Genomic DNA, 17,689 nt, shown 5'->3' with positions numbered 1-17,689 from the left:
TTCTGTTACCCCGTACGAGATGTACGGAGCGTCAAGTGTGATGATCGAGGGTCGAATGTTATCATGATGTTGTTGTGTATGTGTAGGAGGCATGAATGTAATTGTGAGTCGATACGTATGTGAACACATGCACAAGTGTGTGCATGTGGATGGATACGAGGAGGTGTGAGTGAGTGTCCAATATGAATGCTCGAGGGGGCCTACACCCCTATGTATCTACCCCCTCTTGTACTATTTAACTCCTTATGGGGAATGAAGGAAACATGAATGAACATTTCTCTCTAATCTCTCTCTTTGTCACCTTTTCTCTTCTCTCTCCCTCTCTCACGTTGAACCCCCTTGGGAGGGGGGTGGAGCCATTCTAGGCACCACCCCCCACCCCACAATGCTTCTCTATATGATCTCTCTCACCATCATACTCTCCATCACCATGTCTATCTTCATTACCAATCATCATAGTTATCATTCATCGTCGTCGTCGTCCTTAACCCTAACCCTAAAATGTACAACACCTTTTGGCAACCGCTAAGGCGACCCCCCTTTGGAGACGGAGTCGAAGAATGATATGTGGCGATGCAAGTCAATAACGACAAAATATGCAAGAAATGGTGATGGTGATTGAAAGCCGTCGAGGAATGCAACAGGGTGATGTTGTGCGCAAGGAAGATGAAGAATGTTACGTGGTGATGATCTGCAAGAAATGGAATCGACAACAATATGCAAAAAATGGCGACCATGATGTGCATGAGAAGCAAGAAATGACAGATTGATTATCCGTGCCATGATTCTGATACAAATTAATGTCTATACAAGTGTATTTTGTTTGACATGTGATTGGTCTTTTTGGCGTGGATTTGATCGCAAAGAAAGAAGAAAAAAGCAAGGGAGAAATAAAGCCTATGATCGATGCGAGACCCAACCACCACATGTTGTATCTTCCAAAGATGCGAGAGTGCATTTCTATCCACATATGACCGGACACACATGGCCAGAAAGCAAACGACTGGACCAAAGGGAATTGTTGGAACAAAGATGGAGAAGGCAATTAAGAAAGCCAAAGAAATACAAACCGACGCGGAAAGACACGACTAGTCAGATGGCCGGGAACAAGGAACCAGAAGTACAACCAAATGGGCAGAACTCGCCGGAATGGCTGAACAACGGGCAAGAGTGGCCGGAGTGACCGGATAGCAGCCGAAGTGTCTAAGTGGCCGGACAACAGTCGGAGCGACCGTAGAGAGGTCGGAATGGCCGAATAACGGCCAGACAGCGGCTGAAGAGCAACCGGGCAACAGTCTGAGCGGTTGGAGAGCGGTCGGAAGGGCCGGAAACCAGTCGGAATAACCAGATGCAGACAGGCGGCCGGGACGACGGACCGGATGCACGACCGAAAGACGACGGACAACAACCGAACTAACTGCCGGAAAACCGACCGGAACGAGCCGGACTAAGATGGCTCGAAGGCTAGAACACCGACAGAGATGGAGGAGAGGCCGGAGAGCGACCTAAGAGTGGTCGTAGTGGCTAAACAATGCCAGAACGGAGGCGGCTGGACCAGACGACGCTAGAGAACGACGAAGATGGAGACGGACAAACAGCGGGACGACGGCCAAACAGAGTCAAAGAGTGACAGAGATGACAGTCGAAATGTACAACCATGGCAATGGCAACGGCAACGGCAACGACCAGACGATGGGACATTGACACCGAAAAGCGACGTAGCCGGAAACAGAGCCGCCGAAAAGCGAAGGAGACAATGACAACGACGGAGAGCAGGTCGATGAGTGGAGGAAGAAACGGATCGAAACAACACAGAAGAAGAAGAAGAAGAAACAGAGGGGAGAAAGAGATAACAAGATGAGCATGAACTAAGACAAATAGACAGAGATAAAATAGATTGGAAGAGGATGAAGAGGAAGATAGAAGCCTTTCTCTTGAAGAGAAGAAAGCTAACGAATCGCAAGAAGGCGGGAAGAAAAGAAAGATGCAGACAACGGCAAGAGAGAAACGTAAGAAGCAGAGAAGAAGACAAACACAAAAGCGAAGGAAAAACGACCTAAAAGCAAAACTCAAATCATAACAAAACCAAATAGAAATACAAGAGAGAGGGAAAAAAGGAGATGAGGGCATCCATGAAATTTTAAAAACATGAGGGTACAATATAACATTTTAAAAAACAAGAGGGCACCACCAAAATTTTGAAAATCCCCAAGACTACTCACACACACTCAAAACAAAGGAAGAACATACATACACACGACATGATTTTGGACCCATGAAGAAGTTCGTAAGCCGACAAAACGAGAATGTTTGTGTCGCGGAAAGATTTGCTGACCGACAAAGATGTTCGAGTCAAGCACTCTGATTGAGGGAGTCGATCGTTGAAAGGACCGATGGAAGTTCCGGTCAAAGAAATATCATCATCAAGGCATGTGGGATCGACGTGCAAGGCACTTTCCCACGGGCGTGCCATATTGTGTTACCCCGTACGAGATGTACGGAGAGTCAAGTGTGATGATCGAGGGTCGAATGTTATCATGATGTTGTTGTGTATGTGTAGGAGGCATAAATGTAATTGTGAGTCGATACGTATGTGAACACATGCACAAGTGTGTGCATGTGGATGGATACGAGGAGGTGTGAGTGAGTGTCCAGTATGAATGCTCGAGGGGGCCTACACCCCTATGTATCTACCCCCTCTTGTACTATTTAACCCCTTATGGGGAATGAAGGAAACATGAATGAACATTTATGTCTAATCTCTCTCTTTGTCACCTTTTCTCTTCTCTCTCCCTCTCTCATGTTGAACCCCCTTGGGAGGGGGGTGGAGCCATTCTAGGCACCACCCCCTACCCCGCAATGCTTCTCTATATGATCTCTCTCACCATCATACTCTCCATCACCATGTCTATCTTCATTACCAATCATCATAGTTATCATTCATCGTCGTCGTCGCCCTTAACCCTAACCCTAAAACGTACAACGATTTCTGGTAAGACTATCGACCACATCTTCTTGGAAATGTGTGCATCTCAAGCAGTTGCAATAGAGCACAATGTTCCCTCAAGCTTGGCTTCACCCTCCGATGATGAATTGCCACTAAGTAGTTTACTACCTCATGGCTTTAAGATAATGAAGGGTGTGAAATCTGAGAAGAATGAAACCAAAAATAGGTGCATTACAAGATCCAGAAAAAACTAAAACCAAAGTTTATTGATGTTTGATTGTTGTATGTAATTGATTACCGAATGTAAAGTTATTGATTACCTACTTCTTGACACTATTTTGGTTTACTTATCCAGACTATGAATTGGATGCAAAGTTATTGAAAGGAATGCTAAGTTATTGATTAACCTCATCTTGACACAGTTTTGGTTTACTTGTTATGCACACATGTGACAGTGAGAATGTAAAGTCGTGAGTGGAATGAACACTCCTATCTTAGATATGTCTAGATTAGTAAACACTTAACACAGTTTAAGTACTAACTTGATATGCATTGTAGCTAATTTCCTACTGCCTCCTACCACTCAGTAGTCTACTACCTCCGATGAGGAAGTGCCACTCAATACCTAGCTAAGTTTATTGTATCGGGCTGGTTGTTTTGTAATGATAGGAATGTTAAGTTATTGATTACCCTCATCGTGACATTGTTTTGGTTTACTTGTTATGCACACATGTGACAGTGAGAAGATGAGTGATGAGTGGAATGAACACTCTGATCTTACATATGTCTACGTTAGCAAACTCTTAACAAAGTTGGAGAGTACTAAGTTATTAATTAGTACTAATGCATGAGAGAGGACAGTCCTAACTTATACGTTGGTCTTAATGAACAAAGTTGGATAGTTCTAAGTTAATAATTAGTACTAATGAACATGGTTGGATAGTACGAAGTTAATAATTAGTATTAATGAGAGAGGACAATCCTAAGTTATAAATTAGTACTGACGAACAAAGTTGAATACAACTAAGTTATGAATTAGTACAAACATTATTGAGAGAAGACAATGTAAGTATTAATTAGTACTTGTGCTTGCCAGATGACAGTCCAAAGTTATAAATTAGTACTAATGAACGAAAGAGGATAGTACTAAGTTATTCATTAGTACTAATGCACAAGAGAGGGCAGTGTTGAGATATAAATTAGTACTCGTGCCAATGAAGGAATACAGTCCTAAGTTATAAATTAGCTTGTGCATGCGGGATCTGAGTACTTAGTTGTAAACCATAGTCAGTACTTGTGCATGTGCACCAGAGAGGACAATGCATGTGGGATCTGAGTACTTAGTTGTAAATTAAGGATACATTACAATGCCTAAACCTTAATTAGTAGTTGTGCACGTAGGAGGACAATACTAAGCTATAAGTTAAGTTTACTTAACATGGTTATTACCATAATCAATACTAGTGAATCGAGAAGGAGAGAACTAAATGGCCAATCAATTCAGATTCACATTTCAAGACAGTACGGGTGCATGTAGCTAGAGAATTACTAATTCAGTATTTTATACAAACATTTATAAGTACTATGGAGTAATACCAAAATAGACTTTCATTTATAAGTACCAAACATATGGATTATTTCCTCACCTTGCAATGAAGTAGAAGGACCGGGTCACCTTAAATTGCGAGGTAACACCATCATTCCAAACCCAATGGCGATTAAATTTAACACCCAAGGACAATAAATCTTCATGGTGAAGCTTAGAACAATGTTGAACAAATAGCATATCATGCTTTTTCTTATCTGAAATGTAGAATATTGATTTCTTATGTAACTGACCATCTTCTCTCTAGTAGCAAATATGTACAAGTATTGTACATTGGTCATTGTACCAATGCAATGATTGAATCTCATTTTGAATTTTAAACGTATAGTTCTCTACAAAGTTAATAACAAATACTAGAACATCTGGTGGTAAGTTATTTATACATTCCTTGAACTATGAATTTTACCAATTACTCCTAAAGTTATGTGGAATGAACTCCCCGAGTTGGTTCTTAAACTCTAAGACAAGGGTAGCAACACATGTCTCCTTATATACTTCCTTGATACGCTTACTAACGAGACCCTTACCTATATTTTCTGTCACATAGTCTAAATATTTCTATTTCACAATATGACAGTTATCTACATCAAGCTCCTATCTACAAAATGATGGTTGTGGGCAAACCTTACATGTTCTTAAAAGACATGTACGATTATGCCACTCAGATGATGGTTGTTTTTCGCAAACAAAATATCTCCATAACTCAAAAACCGTTGCATAAGTCATGTTTCGTGCATTACATCTATTATCACTCCCATTTGGTCTACATACCACACAAGTGCAAACACACCCATCCCCGTGTATACCCTTAGAATCAGTACACATAGTGTTCAAGCCAAGCCCCAACATGTCCATTTTAATGTAGTACACACAACAACATGTGTTCCTCTAACAAAAAACGGTTTCAAACCTTGGAGCTTGCGAAATCCAAGATTGATGTTAGGATGTTGGTCTTTGAAGTTCATGAACAATTCAGCCTACATAAGTTAATAAATAGTTAACGTTAATAGAATCCTTTAGTAAAAAAAAAAATATTTAAAACCAAATAGATAAAAACAAAAGAATTACCTCAGTCATCTCCAAGAAGTGTCTTGGGTGAATCTGGTACCTACCCCGACTTATACGTTTTCTACATACATCTTTTTTATACGGTGAGACATTGTTGTTGGGGTGGGGGGTGAAGCCTAGAATGGCTTCACCCCCCTCCCAAGCGGGTTACATCAGAGAGAGAAAGAAAGAGAGACAAATAGAAAATGTCACAAAATGAGAGGGAAAAAGCTATATTCATTACATACCCCGTAGGGGGTTTATATAATACATCCAATGTAACGGTTACATGACCGTTATAAATAAGACCGTTACACAATCTTGTACTCATGTACATAATTGTGCATGTGTCCATACACATACTCATCCTCACACACTCATTTACTTTACACATACGCATCAACCACATCATTACACCTACCCTTATGCCTCCCCGTATATTCTTACAGGTAACACATGGCACGCCTCTGGGATAGTGCATTGCATGGTGAAGCCACTCGCCATGGCAACTCTTCTCGACCGGAATTCCATCGGTCGTCTCAACGGTCGGAAATCCCTTGACTGGATCACTGCTCTACGATCGATAACTTCGATCGAAGCTTTGCTTGACTCAAACCTTCTCGTTCGGTCAGCACAAGTCGCAATTGGATCATACACCAATCGGCTAGTTCAATGTGGCATGGGTCGTGAAATCGTGTTGTGCGTTTCTGTATTCTTTTTTTCATCATGAGAAGTGAGTTTTATATTTTTTACCCTTTGGTCTTTAAAATTTTGCCCTCAAATTTTTTTAAAAGTTTTTATCATAGGGCCTCCTGTTTTTAAAAAATATATATTCTCTTCTACCCTCCAGTTTTTTTAATTTCATCTTCTGCCCTTGAGCTTTTGAAAATTTGTCTTCTACCCTCCAGTTTTTGAAATTTGGTCTCATGACCTCGAGCTTTTGAAATTCCGTCATCTGCCCTCCAACTTCTGAAATTCGGTTTTGATGCCCTCCAATTTTTGAAATTTTGCGATATGCCCTCGCACTTTTTGAATGCCCCTCTCTTCTTGCTTCCATTCATATTCTCGCCTTTCACTTCTAGCGGATTGCGGCGTCGGCAACGATTGCAGCGGCGATGGCGGCAGCGATGGCGGCGGCGGTGGGAGCTTTAGGCACCATAGCCATGGATGCCATTGGCTTTAGGTTTCGTTTGCAGTACCACATACCCACACTTATAGACATAGAGACGCAAAAGAGAGGGAGAGAGGGGGACTTCCTCTCAAAGGAGGGTTGGTCGTTCGGCCGTGCCAAAAGTATTGTTGGGGTGGCTTGACCCCCCTCCCAAGGGGGTTACGTGAGAGAGAGAAAGAAAGAGAGACAAATAGAAAATGACACAAAATGAGAGGAAAAAAGTTGTATTCATTACATACCCCATAGGGGGTTTATATAATACATCCAATGTAACAGTTACATGACCGTTACAAATAAGACCGTTACACATTCTTGTACTCATGCACATAATTGTGCATGTGTCCATACATATACTCATCCTCACACACTCATTTACTTTACACATACACATCAACCACATCATTACACCTACCCTTATGCCTCCCCGTATATTCTTATGGGTAATAGACATGTGTGTTTTTTGTCCAAAAGGAATCCACTTTCTCAATAATATCATGAGACAAGGCATCACATCGTCGTCTACGGCCTAACCCCATCCACTTAAATTGATTTGACTATATATTTGTTCGATGCTTACTCAAGTTCCTTCTTTGAATACCAAGGGCTAAGGCAACTTTAGTATCACTATATTTTTTTTTCTTGTACTATTTATAACCATAGAATGAACCATATGTATCATACGTGCATTTGCATTCGAGAATGATTCAATGAAACGTGTATGGTAAATCAACTCAAAGTTGGATTGGATTGACTAGGGTCTATATTATATTTTGATTCACTCTCAATCCTAATAAGTGGACTCTAATCCATTGTGAACCACCAACATAAGTATGGTTTCAATATTTGCATTGTATCACATGCATACTTTTGGGATGCAAATCAAGACATCTCTAACATCCTCACTTTAAAACTTTACAAAAAAATGAGTATGAACTATAGAGATTGAATCAAAATATGTCATTATAAATTATAATCAAACTTTCAAAAACTCATAAAACGTATATTTGAGAATATGAAGAAAACATGACATAGGCAGTATTAGCATAACAACTTACCACTAGGGTGACCTAATTTCTAATAACAAAGAAAGAAAGATAGAAAGAAAAAGGAACATGACACTAACATAAAATTTTGCCATGACATAGGCAATAGTAGAATAACAACTAACCACTCGGGTGAGCTAATTTTTAATAACAAAGAAAGAAAGAAAAAGAAGAAAAAGGAACATGACACTAACATAAAAAATTTCCATGACAGTAACAAGAGGATATGAGAAAGTTGGGAATTGAACCCAAGACACAAGTAGTAGTAGCACAACAACTTATCACTAGGTTGTGCTTAGTTGTAATAATAAAAAATAAAAGAAAAAAACTATTATAACACTAACATAAATTTTTGCTATGGCATGGTACTAATGAGAGACAGAGAAAGAGATGAGAAAATTGGGAATTGAACCCAAGACATAGACAACAATAGCATTCATGACTCCTTACCACTAGGGTGAGCTAAATTGTAATAATAATAAATGCAAAAAAAATAAAAGGAGCATGTATTTTTCCCATTTCAAATGTGTTCGTTTCCAAACGTTGGAATGCTTGCATGAACATGAATATTACGTTCTATGTTTATAACCATGTGAAGGGCTGCTCTCTTTGCACCAAGCTTATCTAGATGCTCTCTACCCCTTTTAGTAAGTGTAGGGATGACTTCATAGACACTACAATCTCCTCTAAAACACATTGGTCCCTAAACTTAATATTCTCCCTACGATCTTCCTTAGTAAATCTCTCAATTACTTCTAGTAAATAATGGACTAAGTGAAGAAGCGTTATCGTGAAGATTTTCGGCAATACTGTGAAAATCGCATAAAGCATACGAAATCGAGTATTAATCATATAAAACAATAATAGTGAAAATACTATTTTAAATAAGTTTAATATCTTAGTACAAAAAGATGGAGGTCTTCAAGAGCTTTTAAATGCACTTTACTACATAAGAAACAAACATCTAAGTCTCAAGTTATGTGGGTAGAAAGTTTGCAAAGGAAAACAGAAAGATAAAACTATGAAATATCCCACATAGATAGGACAAATAAGGATCTCACCATATATAAGGCAGAGCAAAAGCTATTATCTTTGTGTGGAACATAGAGAGTTCAAGGTGACTTGAACTAAGCTAACTGGATGAGTGGGTGTGGCCTAGCTACTTGTAAAAGTTTTGGCCAACCAAAACCAGCGGCAATCGACGACGGACCCGACGACCGGCTGTCATGATATGGCAAGACTCGAACCCATGACCTTATACTACATGGGTCGAGCTCTTGACCATTAGACTATACATTGTAATACATAGAATATTATTTTCATTTATGTTTTATTATAGAAATTTGATATATATTCCAGATTTCTCTGGAACATTCTAGAAACTTCAGGAGTATTCCTTAGAACACTATAAAAGGAGGCACAAGGCATTATTTCGAACCAAATCAGTTCAACGCCAGTCTTAAGCCTCCTAGCTACTGTACATTTTCTTCACATAATATATATCTTTTCTTATCATCACTCTCTCTCTCTCTCTCTCTCTCCCTCCCTCTCACTCACTCTTTCCTTCTCTCGAGAGTTCTTCACCTCTCTTAGTACTAATACTTCTTTTAGTACTAATTCCTTCTCTGTCTTAGTACTGTTCCTGACAGTTTGAACCGATTTTCCTACCTTTTGTCTCTCTCATTTCCTACTAATCTCTTATTCCTCTTTTCTTTCATCCCATGGCCATTGTTAGCGCTGAAGAATATCAATCTGTTTTCTCGGAATTTCAATGCTTGAAAGAGAAGTTCCATGCTTTGGAACAAGAAAACCAACGGTTGCTGGGGGATCTTCAGCAAATCTCCTTAGAAAGGCAGCAAATGCAACAACATCATGGGGAACTTGCATTACGCGTGCAACAACTCGAAGCAACCATCGTAGCGATGCAACAACAAGGGCCCGAAACACAAGGGATTCATAAAGAACCCAAGATTGGCCTTCCCACGAAGTTCAATGGAACGCAATCGCAGTTTAGAGGGTTCCTAAACCAGGTACGATTAGTTATTCAAATGCATCCTTCCCGGTATCCCACCGATGCATCGCGAGTGGGTTTAGTAGGCACTTTGTTAAGTGGCTCAGCGTTGGCATGGTTCGCTCCACTATTAGAAAAGGAATCCCCGTTACTCAACAATTTTGAAGAGTTTCTAGGTGAGTTTAAAGCATATTTCGGAGATACTGACAGCATCAGGACCGCAATCAACAAAATTCGGCGATTACGCCAAGGTGACCGTCCAGCCTCCGCATATGCTGCAGATTTTCGCCTACTCGCCGCTGATATCCCTTGGGATGATCAAGCGTTGATGGAGCAATTCCGTTATGGTTTACGCAACGACGTCAAGGATTTACTCTTGACCTTCCCCGAAGAGCCAAAGTCCTTAACAGAAGCAATCAGTCGCGCGGTGAGATGTGACAACCGCCTCTTTGAGCGACGTTCGGAACGACAACTACAGATGTCGAGGGCAAGATCAGAGCCCACCTACGCCTCAGTGGTAGCAAGACCTTTTCCGAGGGAGTCATATAAGGCGCCTCCAGCGAATACTCCGACTCCGATGGAGATTGACACTACATGTCGTCGAGGGCCATTATCCGAAGAAGAAAAGCAACGACGCCGTACAAATCGACTATGTCTTTACTGCGGTGGACCAGGACATATTGCAATAAATTGCCCCCATAGGCCAAGAAGACAGGTAAACCAAATAGTCACTAGTTCTAATTGTACTAAACCCGAGCCTATTTCAGTAGGGATATCTGATAGTCCTAATAGTACTAATAGCCCAGATCTAGCAAACAGATTTGATGTCCTTAGTCAGTTAGAAGAAGAGTTAAACGACTAAGTCCAACCAAAATAGGAGCCGTTTGGTTGGACAGCCCTAGATCTGTGCAGCCCATTAGTGGTTCCATTCCCTCTAAGCAAGTTAGTGATGTGTTCGCAGCCCAAGTAATAGTTAGTACTAAAAGTACCCCTCCAGTACATGTCCTAGCACTCCTAGATTCCGGAGCTAACTCTTGCTTTATGGATAAGAAATTTTCTCAAGCTCATATGATATCCCTAAGAAAACTCCAATGTCCAGCCTCTGTAGTAGTCATTGATGGACGTCCCATTGCTTCCGGAAATATCATAGAAGAGTCAGAGCCCATTAATATTGTCCTAGATAACTTTGCATGTGTAGTATCATTTAATATTATTAGTATCCCAGAACATCCCATAGTTTTAGGATTACCATGGTTCGAGTTACATAACCCAGACATAGATTGGAGAACAAGAGAAATCCGGTGTCGACAAACCCAAGGGTCAACTCAGAAGATGGCAACCATTTCGCTACGTCAGTTGCGTAAAGAAGGGCACAAGGAGGAAATGTTCCTCTTTGCAATATCAGTAAACCCCTCCAGCACCACTAAAGAAGGATCCACTGTTCAACTTCCTGAGAAGTATCGTCATTACGCTGATGTGTTCGATAAAGTACAAGCCAACACACTTCCTCATCATCGACCGTACGATTGCCCCATCGATTTACAACCGGGAAAAGAGCCGCCATATGGACCGATCTACAATTTGTCACCAACCGAGCTGGAAGTCCTTCGGGCCTATATAGAGGAGAATTTGGAAAATGGTTTCATCCGGCATTCGAAATCTCCAGCCGGCGCGCCCATTTTCTTCGTCAAGAAAAAGGATGGATCACTTCGTCTTGTTGTAGATTACCATGGCCTGAATAAGGTTACAATCAGGAATAGGTATGCTCTTCCCCTTATCTCAAGTCTTTTAGAACGGATCAATGGTGCCAGATTCTTCACGAAGATCGACTTACGGGGAGCATATAACCTCGTACGGATCCGACCAGGAGACGAATGGAAGATCGCGTTTCGCACCAGATATGGACACTTCGAGTATACGGTCATGCCGTTCGGCCTCACTAATGCACCGATGGTCTTCCAGCACATGGCTAATGATATATTCCGAGATCTATTGGATGATTGTTTGATCATCTATTTGGATGATCTACTGGTTTATTCAAAGACCCAAGAAGAACATGATTCTCATGTATTATTAGTACTAAAACGACTTCGAGAACATGGTCTGTATGCAAAGCTGGAAAAAATGTAGTTTCGGGTGCAACCAAGTGGAATTTCTCGGCTACATCATTTCGTTAGAAGGCATCTCCATGGACCCAGCTAAGGTCAAAACGGTGGTAGAATGGCAGACTCCACGTTCGGTGTGGGATGTGCAATGCTTCCTAGGCTTTGCCAATTTTTACCGGAAGTTCATACAAGATTACTCAAAGATCGTTCTACCTCTCACACAACTTACCAAGAAGGGACAACCGTTCATTTGGTCTGAAGAAACGGACGTGGCTTTCAAGAGTCTTAAAAAGGCATTTACATCGGCTCCAATTCTAGCTCATGTAGATCCGGAAAAAACCATTTATTATCGAAGCTGACGCATCGGATTTTGCATTGGGGGAGCATTCTGTCACAACAGGGGAATGATGAGAAGCTACATCCTGTGGCTTTTCACTCACGCAAGTTTGACGCCGCCGAAATCAACTACGAAATTCATGATAAGGAGCTATTGGCAATAGTGGATTCTTTTATGCAATGGAGGCATTTTCTGGAGGGATCCTCTCATCCGGTCACCGTATTTAGTGACCACAAGAACCTTGCCTACTTTCAGGATGCTCGTGTGTTGAATCGACGTCAAGCTCGGTGGGCCCACTTCCTCACGCGTTTCGACTTCAAAATTACATATCGTCTCGGGAAGCACCAAGGGAAGGCCGATGCATTATCACGGCATTCGTACCTAGCACCCCGTCCCGGCGAGCCAGCTTTCGATAACCAAAAACAAGTCATCTTGGGACCGGCACGACTACAAGCAACAAAGATCTTTGACATGCCCATGGATTCCCGCGTTATCGATACCATACGCGAAGACTTGAAGACAGATGCGTTCGCCCAAGCTATACTAGCACAAATTGATCCCTCTCGAGCGTTGTGTTCACAGTCGTAACCACCAGGTACGGACTATCGGCAATTCAAATACCATGATGGATTACTCTTCTTTAAAGAACTTTTGTATGTTCCTAATGGTTCTTGCCGCCTTCAAGTAGTGCAAAACTGTCATGACACATATACAACTGGGCATTTTGGTAGTACTAAAACACTACATTTAGTACAACGATCATTCTGGTGGCCCTGTATGCGACAATTTTTCGAGGATTTTGTACGGACTTGTGGTACATGCTGCAGAGCGAAAATGCCAAGGCATCATCCATATGGTTTATTAGAACCATTAGCAATTCCAAGCAAGCCGTGACAATCCATTGCTATAGACTTCATCACAGATCTTCCAGTCTCTAAGGGGTTCAATGCGATTCTAACGGTGGTCGATCGATATACGAAGATGGCTCATTTCTTGCCATGTGCTAAGGAGATCTCCAGTGAAGACACTGCCGAAATTGTCATGCGTGAAGTATGTCGGCATCATGGACTTCCTGATAGTATCATCAGCGACCGTGGACCCCAGTTCGTGTCAAAATTCTGGAAGCACCTTTTTAACATGCTCAAGGTCACTTGTAACCTCTTCTCCGGCTACCACCCACAAATCGACGGCCAAGCCGAACGAACCAATCAAACGCTGGAGCAGTATCTGCGGTGCTTTCTCAGCTATCATCAGGATGATTGGGCAGATATTCTCCACTTCGCCGAATTTGCCTATAACAACTCTATCCACGCATCCACGAAAGTTACGCCATTTTATGTTTATACGGGATGTCACCCCCAGTGGTGTGTACTTGAAACCCCAGAGGTGTCCACAAATCCTTGCGCAGAGAATCGTTTGGAGAGTTTACGCAAGATACAAGCGGATTTATCTACTCATCTCCAACAAGCTCAACAAACACACAAGGTTTATGCGTATCGTCATCGACTCCCATCTAGTTTTAACATTGGAGATTGGGTATGGCTACTCCGACGACACATCAAGACTACTCACCTATGCGAGAAGTTGGATTATCGACGATTAGGTCCTTTCTATATTATCGGAAAGATTAATGATGTCGCTTTTCGTCTTGATCTACCTCCACAACTTCGGATACATCCGGTGTTTCATAGTTCTCTCCTCGAACCCTATCAAGAAAGCACCATCCCAGGACGTATTACACAGCCTCCACCCCCGATCGAGCTTGAAGATGGACCTGAGTACGAGGTTGCCGCCATCCTTGATTCCAAGCTTGTTCGCAACAAGCTCTACTATCTAGTCGACTGGCTAGGATATAGTCCCAGCGAGCGTACTTGGGAACCGATAGAGAATGTCACCAATGCTCATGCTCTTCTTGAAGACTTCCATCATCAATATCCAAACAAACCGGGTCCTCAATCCAAAACGACTTGTTACACTCGTCGTTTTAAAGGGGGGATAGTGTCATGATATGGCAAGACTCGAACCCATGACCTTATACTACATGGGTCGAGCTCTTGACCATTAGACTATACATTGTAATACATAGAATATTATTTAGGGTTTAGATATATATTCCAGATTTCTCTGGAACATTCTAGAAACTTCAGGAGTATTCCTTAGAACACTATAAAAGGAGGCACAAGGCATTATTTCGAACCAAATCGGTTCAACGCCAGTCTTAAGCCTCCTAGCTACTGTACATTTTCTTCACATAATATATATCTTTTCTTATCATCACTCTCTCTCTCTCTCTCTCTCTCTCTCTCTCTCCCTCCCTCTCACTCACTCTTTCCTTCTCTCGAGAGTTCTTCACCTCTCTTAGTACTAATACTTCTTTTAGTACTAATTCCTTCTCTATCTTAGTACTGTTCCTGACACCGGCAAGCAACGAGGTGACCGGCGACCAGTAACCGGCAAGTAGCCACCGACCGATGACTGGCAAGCGACTCGGGATGCGGACCGAACCGGATCAGAATGCGGACTGGGCCGGACCAAATGGATGCAAATCGGACGGATTGATCGGGTTGGTTGATCGTGGTGCATGGTGTCTTAAAGATATTTGGTCCAAAACCAGCGACAACCGGCGACGGCTGCGGACCCAGTTACCGGCAAGCAACGAGGTGACCGGTGATCGGTAACCGGCAAGTAGCGACTGACCGATGACCGGCAAGCGACTCGGGATGCGGGCTGGGCTGGACCAAACAGATGCAAATTGGACGGATCTGTTGGGTCAGCTGATCACGGTGCATGGTGTCTTAAAGATATTTGTTCCAAAAGCCTAATAGTATTTTGTGCATAAAAGAAAAAGATGTAAGCAAGACTCGAACTTTGCACCTCGAAGATAGGAAGCAATAGGCTTATCATTAAGCCAAATCATTTCTTTAAGGATTATATTTTTAGTATTATAGCTTTACATGTAAATTCTCATATTAGAGCTTCATTGAGTGACATGTGATGCATGAGCGCCAAATGGCAAACATGCATCACATGCATTGTATGCATGTCTTGTACCCTCACATGCATCATATGCATGGGAGCATCTATAAAAGGGTGGATGGAAAAGAAGAAAAGGGAAGCGATGTATTAATCAAGAAATTAAAAGTAAGAAATTCGTTATCCAAATGATGTATCAATCTTGTTCTTCAAATCTAAAGTCAAGAGTTCAATCTTAATCTCTCTCAATCTAAAGTCAAGCGTTCTATCTTTCTCAATCTGTCTCTCAATCTATCTTAAATCCTTTCTCGCTAAAGCTAGTGTGTACTTCGAGTCCTTCCGGTCCAAAACCCCGACGGTTCTGCCTCACGATCCGCACATAGTTATGGATCTTCACAACACCGCCTGTCTCTTGCTCCTCTCTAACTTAGAATTGCTACATGACAACTCACTCTCCTTGACATCTACCATTGCCACTCTCATGCATTCCAACACTAAATTTCTTGTTGTTTCAATACCTAATTAATCAAAATAAATGCTTAACACATCGTAGAATAAACGTACTTAATACGTCATAGCATAAACATCAACTGGTTTTCGAATAAACATGGACGATAATGCCACACTCATATATTCCTTTAACAAAACAATACAATACTAAGAAAGAGAACCAGAACAATAGGCTAATATAAAAGTCAAGTTTTAGGTGTTATCCACATGTGACTGACATCGTTGGGAGAAGATTATCATTCTATTAAGATCGGGAAATAATACAAATAACAACATGGTCAACGTAATATGGTAACAATAAACAAGTAGATGGAGAGGATAATGACGATAATAATCATGATGACGATGAAGACATAATCTTTTCAGCATAAATAAATCTTAAAGTTTCCATTTGAAAGGATAAACTATAAATATTAAAGCCTAAAAACAGTTCTGAAATAACCTACACCATATATAATAACTCTGATAAACACTAGAGAACTTATGCTACAGAAATGTAAGACTAATACCGAGTGAAGGAGAAGACATACCGAGGGAAGGAGAAGACAAATCGAGGGAAGGAGATGACACACCGAGGGAAGGAGAAGAAATACTGAGGGCAGGAGAAGAGATATTGACAGAAGGCGAAGATGGGGAAGATGCGTGACACAAAGAACAACCAAATCTTGGGGACATTCGAGTGTTGCGAATACTTGAGATGCAGATAACGACAAAACGGTGAATCTGAGATGGGCTCGGTTGGAAGGAGGAAGAGGTGACACCAAAATGGTGAGAAGCGCCAAATTCAATTAATGTGCCATGCTAAATTAAAAGTGGGGGAAATATCCCCCAAATCAGTCCTAACTCCTGAATACGCAACAACTGTCTCCCCCCATTAAATGCAACGTGCAATACCCCCACCTCACTCCCTAAAAATATTACAAATTTTTCCGATTTTCTTTAAAACTTTTTAATAATTACTTAGTACTAATAGTACTCATGTTTTTTTTTAGCCAAAAACATTACTTTTTTGGTGCACCATAGCATGCGTCGACCCTACATTAAATATATATTAACATAAAGCTTACCAATGCATGTGTTCGGTGGCATGACATCTGGACTTCAATGGAGTAGTGACCGATAAAGCATGACCCATACTATGAAATATAACGATTCGCCATAATGGAGCCAGGGTTAGCTCTGCAAAGTCTTTAACCATCTTCTCTATTTGCGGATATTTGTATGGCATATCGTTGTATGTAGAGCCTGATATTTGGAATCCATTCAGTATATCCACGACGAGCAATGTATAATGTCGCTTCGGTAATATGCCAAGCATATTACCCACATCACCATTATATACACTACAGTACAATTGTCGGAAAGGATCAACCTTGCGCAAAAAGCTTTTCACAGTATCTGAGTCCTCAAGCACCTCAAGCTCCTTTCTTTTTGTCATTCGTGTCTCATATTTAGCTAGTTCCAAATGGGTGATGAAGGCGCTTGGTATACCTTCATTGTTGTCACTCTTTTTTTTGAATGACATGGTTTCTGTTTTTATAAATTTTGTAAGAAGAAACCCATTATCCTAAAATCAATTAATATTTGTAAAACATACATACCCATTCTCTAAACACGAGGAAGAATTCTTCAAGAGCCTTGTACGATGATGTTTTTGGGCATGATTGCTCCACTTCTTCCCACATAGGCAGGGACAACTTTTTCATCATCAACTCTTGTATCTTCATATAAACCTTATGGCTAAAAATTAAAAGAAAGTAAGGTTAGAATGAAGTCTAGAAAATCAACAAATGAATACAAGGAAAATAAGTCATCACATAGAATACTCACTTTTGAAACTCTGTGACCATTTCATCAAGGCTGAACTCCTTCGTGGCCACTCTTGATAATACAAATATTAATAATCTATCATCTTCGTCAATCACTATCCCCACTTCAA

This window comes from Azolla caroliniana, unplaced genomic scaffold (assembly GCF_043228905.1).
Source record: "Azolla caroliniana isolate FFs.n. ecotype wild unplaced genomic scaffold, voAzoCaro1.0.p SCAF_8, whole genome shotgun sequence".
NCBI classification, from domain to species: Eukaryota; Viridiplantae; Streptophyta; class Polypodiopsida; order Salviniales; family Salviniaceae; genus Azolla; species Azolla caroliniana.
This window is presented reverse-complemented; position numbering follows the sequence as displayed.